The following is a 10,885-nucleotide window of genomic DNA, read 5'->3' as shown; positions in this document are numbered from 1 at the left end:
CAAAAAAAGTATTATCACTCTTGATTCTGAGAGGAAGATGTAAGGAACCATCCGAATCTAATTTTGTTTGTCATCATACCTAAGCCGAGCCTGACCTTGTTGTCTTGGCTGCTGCATTCCACAACCACTATCTCGAATTGGTGCAAACAGAAGCAGGCCCTAATTAGAACTGAGAAGAAGACATCAGAGACCAATTCATTAGTAGTTTGGAAAGATGTATCAGAGGTAACACGTACCCGAAGCCCAGCCGCAATATCATGGCTAGTGGAGACCTGAAGAACACAAACCACAAGCGGAGACTTGGAGTAGACCAGACGCGATCATCATGATGTCATTGCCAACTGAGGCAGTGCTATGCGAGGTCTCTAGGCAGGCTCTAAACTCCTCAATTTATTGTTTTAATTTACCACAGTGAGCAAGGAACCGTGTTAAAGCTGTACCAGTTTCTGAAAATCATAGTTAAATCAAGATTATTTCAAAAAAACTCCAGAGCAAATCAACCAACCCAAGACTCGTCACACAACTGATAATTCCTCCTACTTAAATTCAGGCAAGTAGAAGCACCAGGGAAAAAGTACTACTACCTAGCCCTTGAATCCCTCCTCCTCAAATTTGCATGCAAGGCACATGCAACTACAATATGTCCACTGAATCACAATTCTGGGCTTCCTTCGCATTGTCGAGTAAGCTGACAATTGATACGTCACAAGATTTACAAAAGCAGACACCAACAAAGTACTTGACATTTTTTTTTTGAAATGGAGGAGGACCCCCGGCCTCTGCATCTGGACGATGCATGCGGCCACTTTTTTAATTATTCACACAAGACCTTACAAAGTCATACAACAGTAAGGCTGAAGTCACCGTCTAGGCAACAAAAGTGTCGCTACTCCTATCCAAGTGATGAAGGGATGCTGATAGTCTGGGCCTAGTACCAAACATACCTCCCAGCCAAACCTAACATCTAAGACCTGAGGTCCCAACCAGGACGCCTGCCGGGTATGGGTCACCTACCAGTCCGGCGCACTCCTCAACCAGGACGCCTGCCGGGTCTGAGGCCGCCGCAGCCACCTGCCACCAATCCATCTTCAGAGATGTACTGCTGCATCTACCTTGCCCGGTCTAGCTGCCGTCGACGCCAGACCGCGTCACCCTCCTGCGCAAGTCCATCTTCGCGCATCGGACGCAGAGTCACCACAGCGCCATGCCGCCGAGACCTGCCACCATTAATGAGTGAGATGCCGCACCGCTCCACCAAAGAATCCGTCCTCTGGTCTTGCATCCAGCCGCTGCTCAAAAAAATGATGCCCCCATGAGAGAAAACGACACCAAAAGCACCGCCATCGTCCGATCCGGAAACTCCGGATCTAGGTTTTCACCCAGAGCAGCGCAAGCAAGTCGACAGAAGCTGCAGAGGCGATGTCTTCAACAAGATAACGACGTGAAAACGCCGCCATCGCCCGCCATGACCCGAGTGATAGCACGGTTTTCACCGGCAGCCTTGTCTCCCCACTCAACGCCGGGACTGGATGCGAGAATCCACAACCATCTAGCCGACCACCTCCGGCGAAGAAGATGGACACCACCTCCACGCCCAGGGCCGGAGCCCCCGATGTCCTCGTGTCGCGTGCCTAGTCCAGAGGCCGCTTGCCACGCCGGAACAAAGGATGCGCACGACGGCTCGAGGAACCACCATCCAGATCCGAAAGGGATCCAGATCAGACACCATAGCCGCCGCCGTGATCTCTTCGTCGCCGCCGCCAGCACGACAACCCTGGTCGCCACCGGCCTGCGCCACCGCCCTTGAATCGGCCGGAGTGGGTCGCCGCCACCCAGATTTGATCGCCGGCCGAGGAAGATTGCCGCCGCTGCCGCTGCGGCCCGCAGGCTTAGCCTACGATGCCCTTGGGGGCGGCGGCGGGAGGAGAGGAGGCCCGCGGGGAGGAGAGTGAGGCCCGGCGGGGAGGCCCCGGTGCGGCGCGGCGCCGCCGCACGAGGGGAGGAGGTCACGAGGAGAGGAGGCCCGGCAAAGCCCCTTTGCCTGATGTACTTGACATAACCAGCATATTTATATGTATATGGAGATTCAGGAGGGACAAAATAGGTGCAGAACAATAAATGCACAGTTGGCCTTGCAGGATCAAAAGAACCTACAATATAATGCACCATCAGTTCATTGCTAACTGCTTGCAAGTAGTATTCTTTAACATCTAGCATAAAACAGTAGAATCACAGTACCATTGCTCTCTTTCCGGCAGTTGATATTCACTTAAACGACATGTTTTATAATCTAGCAACAATATAACCATCCCCAATCAGCCGCTGATCTCTCTCACACACACACACATACGCAGCAAAGCTAGCACAACAACAATAGGTAGCAGGATGCGGCCTCATCCCATCATCTCATCTCCGTAAGAAGGTGATGCTGCTGCATTACCATGGAGCCCGTAGAAAGGCTTGACGGCACAACACACAAACACCACCAAATTGGGCGGCCATTCGTGACCTTCGCTTTCCTGCTTCCCACGGCCTTAAGGTTAATTTCTTTTGTCTAGGTCAAGATTTTCAAGAGAAGATAACCTCACCTCCGAGCCACCATGTCCATCATACACGACGAGCATCTCTCTTCCGGTGACTTGGCCTATTACTATTGTTGTAACAACAATGTCATCCCAGTACTTGATGTTCTTCTTGTTATTATCTCGATGGAATCATTTGAGTTTTTCGACCAAATGGTTGTCTGCGTTTGAGGATAGATTGGCTGAGACAAACAAGTAAATCAGTTCAAATGAATAGCATCATAAATTGAGCACTGAGGCAAGTAATCTCATTACCAATCTTGCATCTTCTTCCGATGTCCAAGCCATACGGTGTGCGATCCTACCGGGTTTTGAATCCCCTTCAAGACTGACGACAACATTGGTGGTACTTGGTCAGCTACTGCGGGCAGTTTAAGGGAATTGTGCAACTGGTGTTAGACACATATTATTTAGTCCTTCTGATCTATCCTCCGCACAACACATAGTGGAAATAAATTCTATTAGCTAATCAAAATAGAAAGTCTGAACATTTGCAAAATTACTGTATCATGCAACCTGAATAAACCGAAGTAGTGGACGAGCATACAAACTGAACAATCCTACTGTTATTTATCTGACTGCTCCGCGTTAACGGGAAAAGTTGGGAAAAGTGCCTTTCCTTTGTGCGGTTTAAGTGCAAGGAACTTGAAATAGGATCCTACTGCGTTTTTAGTGGAACGCCTTTTAAGGCAGATTCCTTTAGTAATATATAATCTATACATTCAATTCATCAACAGAGAGGGGCTACATAATACCACATTCTCTGAAAAATAAACAACACAAGGATGAATTTGAGAGGGGGAGAGATGACTTGCTCATTAGTCATTACCTTCTGGCTATGATGAATGGACCAGCACACAAGGTGGAGATCAGGGCGTACAAGGGGGAGCTGGCTGCAGGTAGGATGACTCCGGCAGAGAGAAGATCCTGGTGGGAGGTGTGGGTTGAGGCTGTGCCCACTGGGGTGCCAGTCTCGAACTTCACGACACGGGGCGGTGCGATGATGGGCTTCTCGAGGTCCTGTTGGTCCTCGTCCATGACAAGCGCGAAGCGCCTCGACGCCCGGGCCATAGACCTCGTCGATGACATTTGTTGTTGATTATTATTAACAATATTGGCAATGGCAATTCAGCTTTCTTTCTCATCAAGTAATACATTGGGAAGTCGTTGAAACAGAGATCACAATTATCAATCCGTAAACCTGAAGATTCCGTCAAGAGCAAGGACGGAAAAGCAAAAAAGATTAGCCATACCAGCCTATGTTTAGTCACATCCAAAATTTTAGGACATAAGCACTCGCCAACTATGAGTTCTGAACTCCAAAGTAATAACCCTGCCCTACTAAAGTCCTGATCATGTTCAGCTACCAATTTCATATTGACAGATATTGGTTTAACCTACGAGAGCACAAATAAAAACCATTTTATGGTCTACTCTTCAGTCTTCACTGAATGATATGTTATGCAGAACAAGTATGCTTGTCAAGCCTCGCGGTAATGCATGACCAATAACTATAGCCATACCCTGCTATCAAGTTTTTGAAATCGTGAACATCACCCTCCTGAAAACTGAAGGAAAACAGATGCATGACAAATGCCAATGGAACGGACAAAGCATGAGATGAAGGCAACTAAAATGAAGATAAAATCGAGAGTTTACATCCCATGCATAGCACATACCCAGGGCCGGCCCTGGGGCAGGGCGAACGGGGCGGCCGCCCCGGGCCCCCTCCCGTATGCATGTGTAGTATTGGGGCCCATGTTTAGAACGATTTTTTTTGAAACCCAGGCTTGCGCGTACTGCATACATAGAATGAAAAGAGAAAAAGGCCTGGCCCATGTTCGCCTGTAGGCAGAGACGAACGTGGAAACTGGAAACCAAATGGCTCGTTTCCGTGTTTTTCGGATCACGGGATCGATCAGACCATGACCTTTTTTTAAGGAAAGGCCATCATGACTAGCTTTATTGATTATGGATAATGTTTACATCGTCCACAAGCTCCCTAACCAGAATATCAGGAGGCTCATGCAACCAAACAGAAAAAACCTTATTACAATAACTGAAGTTTGCTAGCACATGAGCTGCACGGTTATAAGAACGTAAGCACTGCTTGTAGATGACCTTCCCGATCAATGTACTTAAATCGACACATTCTGCAAAGAGCGCTGCCGCTTCATCCCACCATCTTGTTTGACCCGAACAGAAATTGATAACTTGTAAAGAGTCAGATTCCGCCTCCAGACAGCTAAATCCCAGTGAGTTAGCAAATACCAATCCGTCCTCATTGCCATGGCTTCTGATGTAATCGCATCCACTGCCACCGGGAGGAACTTGCATTGGGCCGCAATAAAACTTCCCCTTCCATCTCGTAGGACCACCGAGGTAGCACCCACCCCTTCATCTGAGAAGAAGGCCGCATCAACATTCATTTTAACGGAACCTGGGTTCGGTTTTGTCCATTTCGCTTCAGGCACGCTCAAGGGACCTGCATGTATTGTTGCAAAGTTACCTATTATAGAGAGGACCGAAACAGGCCATCTCCATGTTGGCGGAACCTATTCATTATGAGTAATCTGCCTCCTTATCCACCACAGATACCATGCCCCCCACCATCAGACCTTGCTTAAACTCGACGTTAGGGTGTATGGATAGTTGATTCTCCGGTAGAGATAGAATGTGTTCAACAATAACAAATCCCGACCGATCAACCACAGCTGAGTGATCGATGACATCCATCATACCCAGTCGCCTCCACAACTCCTTTGCATTAGTGCACAAGAACAAAAGGTGTTTAAGATCCTCTGCTCCCTGATGACAAATCGGACAGGCCCCATCCGATCCTACATGCCGGTTCATTAGGATTGATTTTAGTGGATTGAACTTTACGTGGCACCTGAAGTTTCCATAGAGTATTCCAAATATCCAAGGGTGCGGATCCAGTCGGGCTCTCTACCCTGTTTGCATGCGCCCTGAAAGTATGATTCCACTGAAGTTGGTAGGCCGTTTTGACAGAGAAAATCCCTGTTCGGTTAGGTTGCCAAGCAATGAAATCTTCGAAGGCTTGCGGGTATATTGGGATTTGCATAATCCTCCGTACATCCACTGCCCAAAATATATCTCTTAGTAACTCATCCCAAGTTCCAGTCAACGGATCCATCAATTCACAAACTCTTGTCAGAAGTGTTTGGTTATGAGGGGTGATCACTTTCCTATCTGCGCTGGTAGGGATCCATGGGTCGTTCCAGATATTCACATGTTCTCCCGTACCAATTCTCCAATATCCTCTTTTGAATGTTTCTAATCTTTTCAGTATGCTTTGCCATGTGAAGGAAGACCCGTTTTTCGGGGTAGCTTCTAAGATACTCCCATTAGGGAAGTATTTAGCTTTCAACACACGAGCCACTAGGGACTCCGGCTCTGTTACAATCCTCCAGCACTGCTTTGCAAGCATTGCTAAGTTAAAAGAGTATAGGTCTCGAAATCCCATTCCACCTTCACTTTTGGGGATGCAAAGCTTCCACCATGCCATCCAATGCATCCTCTTGTGATCCTCATCGTCCCCCTACCAAAACTGAGCTATGATATCTGTAATCTCTTTACAAATCCCCTTTGGAATACAGAAAACTGACATAGCAAATACTGGGATAGCTTGTGCAACAGCTTTCAGTAAAATCTCTTTGCCCCCAACGGAAAGTTGTTTTTCCATCCACCCTAATATTCTTTTTTTATCCTTTCAACAAAATGCCTGAAACAATCACTCTTATCTGCCCCCACAATAGCTGTAAGACCCGGATATTTGTCTGATAAGGCTTCTATATCAATATGAAGTATTTGACCAATTTCTGCTTTTGTTACCTCACTGGTATTAGGGCTGAAATATATGCTTGATTTAGCCAGGCTCACCATCTGTCCAGAACTTGCACAATAGGCATCCAGAACTTGCTGTAAGGAAGTTGCATTTAACACATCTTCTCTCATGAGTATTAGTGAATCATCAGCAAATAAAAGGTGTGATACTGATGGTGCATTTCTACACACACTAATCCCATCCATGCCACCAACTTCTTCTTCATACTGCAACATGCTGGATAATCCTTCTGCACATAGAAGGAACAAATAGGGAGAAAGGGGATCCCCTTGTCTAATCCCCCTTGAGGGAATAAATATTTTAGTTTCTTGAGAATTTACCCTCACCTTGTATCTTACCGAAGAGACACACGCCATGATCATATCTATCCATTGTGTGTTAAACCCCAGTTTCTCCATCATTCTCCTGAGAAAGATCCATTCCACTCGATCATAGGCCTTATGCATATCTAGCTTGACTGCACACAGACCAGCCGCCCATGCCCTCTTATTCTTGATTTTATGAACACATTCATAGGCAATCAAAACATTATCTATGATAAGTCTCCCAGGAACAAAAGCACTCTGAGAAGGTGATATGATCTCAGGTAGGATACCCTTCAGTCTACCAGCCAACATCTTGGAAATGATTTTATAAAGCACATTGCATAAGCTTATAGGTCTATATTGTGTGATTAGTTCAGGAGAATCAACTTTGGGAATCAGCGCAATAGATGTATCATTCCATTAATCTGGAATCTGCCTTCTGATTAATAGCAAACAGAACTTCTTGGGTTATCTCATCTCCTAATATGCCCCAATATTTTTTGAAGAAAATGGCATGAAGGCCATCCGGCCGGGGGCTTTAAGATCCCCAATACTGAACACAGCTTTTCGCACATCGTCAGCAGTATAAGGGGCCATTAACATATCATTCATTTGATCTGTCACTTTAGTTTGTACTTTATTTATAACAGCAGGGTCTACAAAATTAACCTCGGATGTAAACAGGTTACTAAAGTAGCCTCTTATATGTGGCTTTAGGGCGTCCATACCTTCCAGAATATTTCCATTCTCCTCCTTCAGCTTTTTAATCATATTCTTTTTACGCCTAGCACTTGCATAGGCTTGGCAGAACCCCGTGTTGCGGTCTCCATGTTTCAGCCACCCCGCTCTTGATCGCTGCATGTAATGAATTTCTTCTAACTCAAGCAAGAATTCGATAAGCTCTGAGATCTCCTTCCTTTTCTCCTCACTGGCTTAATCCATTGGACCAGTCATAACTTCCTCAAGCTCTCTTTGCACTTTCCGAAGTCTCTTCTTTGGTTTCTTCAGCACCCTTTGATCCCAGTCATGAAACGAGGCATGCATGCTGTTTAGTTTCTCCTGGATGGTTGTGAGGTTCGGATTCAAATTTGCTGCATGCCATGCCTCTTGTACTATCTCCGGGAAATCTCTTTCCCTTAGCCATCTCGCACCAAACCGCTTTGTACGTTCTCCACCACCGTGCGCTGGAGCATAGTACTCTGTATCAACCAAAATTGGACGGTGGTCCGAGTGATTGTATAGCATGTTTTGCAGTGCCGCCGATGGGTACATAGCTTCCCAAGCGGCGTTGATTAGCCCTCTGTCCAATCTCTCCCTGATTCCACCCCTCTGCCACGTGAACCGATCGCCTATATAACCCATGTCCCGCAATTCACAGCCGTCAATCACCGACTGGAAGGCCTGCATGTACTGCAGCGGTCTCGGGATTCCTCCTTCCTTTTCAGACAAGAATTGAATTTCATTCAGGTCCCCAATCAGTAGCCACGGCATATTGTTGTCTTGGTTCAAACGGCGCATTCTCTCCCATGTTTTATATTTGTGCGCCCACCTGAATTCACCATACATCCCCGTACACCTCCACACTGAATGTCTTTCATCCTCCACTTGTACATCAATGAACATTGGGTCTAAAATTAGTGGAAGAATCTTTATTTCCTTTTTCCATAGCATCACCAAACCTCCCTTTCTACTATCACCAGGACAAACTATTTTATGATCCATCTTCAGTCTTCTCCTCAAACATTCAGCCGGAAAGCTTTCTAGGTGTGTCTCCGAGAAAAACATCACATCTGGGCTACAACTTCGCTGGACGTCCAGCAAAGCACGAACTGCCGGGGCGCTCCCAAGCCCCGACAGTTCCAACTTAATAGTTTAATTGCGCCCGGCGGTCCCCTCCGAAAGGGGCCGCCGATCTCTCATAATCTGTTTCTTGCTCTATCTCCTCTACGTTGCTCAGCACTTCTCCATTCACTCCTTTGAGCTTCTTCCTGTTGGCATTCTTTTGGGGGGTAATTGCTTGGTTCTCTGAGCAGCTCAGTTCTTCATCCTCTCCTTCATAGCGATGTATTAAGTTTGATACGACCGATTTCGCAGTTTTGCCCACCAGTACCATGGCTAAGTTTTCTGCCCTGCTGCAGTCGAATCCTCCACTGTTCTTTTCCCAAACAGATTCCCGCCCCTACTATGTTCTCAACATGTCCCAATCCTCTGGTATTACTTGCCTGGTGTATTGCCAACGATTGACCCGTTTCTACAGCCTTCATCACTCTCACATCCTAACTCGGGATGGTGGTGCTTGGGTTTAGCATATTCTCATCCTCATCCCTTGCACTCCTCATTGCCATTTCGCTGCATCAGACCATGACCTTGATTCCGATCATTCCTTGACTTCCGTCCCTTCCTTCTTTTTGATTACCTGTTCGAGTGTTCGTCATCTTCGACGGCTCGACCCCTGGTTCGACTCTCCTGTCTTCTCGTCCTGAGGAATGGCGGCGATACGGGCACACATCGCTACGCAACTACGGCAGGTACGACCGTACGAGCACGTCTCCTTGCGCAGTCGCGCCTAACGCCCAATGCTTTCGCCTGTACTGTTTTCCTATTCTTCCTGTTTCTTTTCTAGTCCTAAATTCTCGAATCTCGATTGATCTAACAGGGAAGGGAATTGTCGCATACTCGCATTGTCGGTGCTCGCGCTCGAATCATTGCACACGGCGCACAGAATAAAATTGTAGCCACATTAAATTAGAGAGAAGGTACTATACTATGCCCTAGACTTCAATAATCGATCTTGTGTCTAACATAGCTTTTTGCTAATTTTAAAAGCTAATTGTTCCTTTTAATTTCAGAACCATCATGTCAGGCTTAGGCAGAAATTATTCAGAAAGAATTGCTTGATGAAAATGATATTGATATTATCATTAGAGATTTTGCATCTCGGAACATTAAAAGCAATTTTGAAGGTATTATGTAATATTTTATTCTATATGCACACTGATTTTGGATGGACTTGATTGCTTTCTTTGGTACAATTTTTATATCTTCATATGTTAATTACTATTAAAAATTTATACTAAGGGCCTCGAAGGGCCCCGGATAATTGTTTCGTCCCGGGCCCCTGAATTCTCAGCACCGGCCCTGCACATACCTTGCCAGGGTACATGTTAATGATGGAACCTAGTCCTCACGTCGACCACATCCAGAGCGTTGTCGATCGCCATGTTCCACTAACGAACTCAACCCCGATCCCGTCCAGCTGCCGACTACAGCACGGGAAGACAGGCACAACACGGCTTGGGCACGCGTCCTCCATCTACACAGCGCGGCAGCATGTCACGGCGAACAGTACAGCGGCGCAGTCCCACGTTGCCTCCGCTCGCCCTACTTCGCAGGCATCAAGCCAAGCCGTCGCGGCCGCGTCCCAGAGATGATGTGGCGTTTGAATCCCAACCCACAGTGGCTAGGTTCGCCGGCACAAGGCGGCGACCGGCAGGGAAGGCCAGGACCAGCATGGAAGAACCAGCGGGGTAGGAAACAAGAGAGAGAGGGACAAGGGCGGCGAGCGAGGATGGAAGCGGGAGAGAAGGGGAGGGGAGAGGCAGGAGGGCCATGCAGCGGCGGCGCTAGGGGTAATCGGGGAGAGGAGACGTCCAGGCCCAGAATGAAGGCGGCGGCAGCTCCTCTCGGACCTCAACGTCGGCGATTGCGGACCTCGGCGGTGTGTCCGGACGGCGACCTAGAAGTCCGCAATGAAGACGGCGGTGGCTCCTCGGACCTCGGCGGTGGCGAAGTGCTCCGCTATGGCCGCTGGGGCGTCCTTAGCGATCAACCTAGGGAACAGATTTATTTTCTTTTTTTGCGGGATAACAGATTTATTTTCGTTACATGCAAGGTGGAGATGAAAAAAAAACAGATGGTGGTGGAAAGAGAGACAGAAAAAATGAAACGAAGATGGCAGATGAGACAAAAAACCCGTGGAACGGAGACTAACAACTCCCCCTATTGAACATCTGACACAAAAGGGGGAGTTGTTCCCTCTTTAGAAGTAGAGATTGATGGAACAGAAGGCAAGAGTAATTGACCACACAAATGTGGGTTCCGTGTTACCTCATATATATAGACAGATAATC

The 10,885-nt window shown here is 47.2% G+C and overlaps 1 long non-coding RNA gene across 2 annotated transcripts; it reads right to left on the bottom strand.

The window, feature by feature from the left end:
• Positions 1 to 701, bottom strand: LOC123496975 (uncharacterized). 2 transcript variants are annotated; one of them, XR_006669140.2, is made up of 3 exons: positions 585 to 701; positions 237 to 446; positions 1 to 169 (listed from the first exon to the last, which is right to left on the bottom strand). It is a non-coding gene; the product is annotated as an uncharacterized lncRNA (long non-coding RNA). The 2 variants fall into 2 exon arrangements; XR_006669139.2 differs by having other exon boundaries at positions 4 to 169; positions 582 to 701.
• Between the last annotated feature and the right edge of the window lie 10,184 nt (positions 702 to 10,885).

Source organism: Aegilops tauschii, chromosome 1, assembly GCF_002575655.3.
Source record: "Aegilops tauschii subsp. strangulata cultivar AL8/78 chromosome 1, Aet v6.0, whole genome shotgun sequence".
Classification (NCBI taxonomy): Eukaryota; Viridiplantae; Streptophyta; class Magnoliopsida; order Poales; family Poaceae; genus Aegilops; species Aegilops tauschii.
Note: the sequence above shows the minus strand (reverse complement) of the source record. Positions and strands in the feature narration are given on the sequence as shown.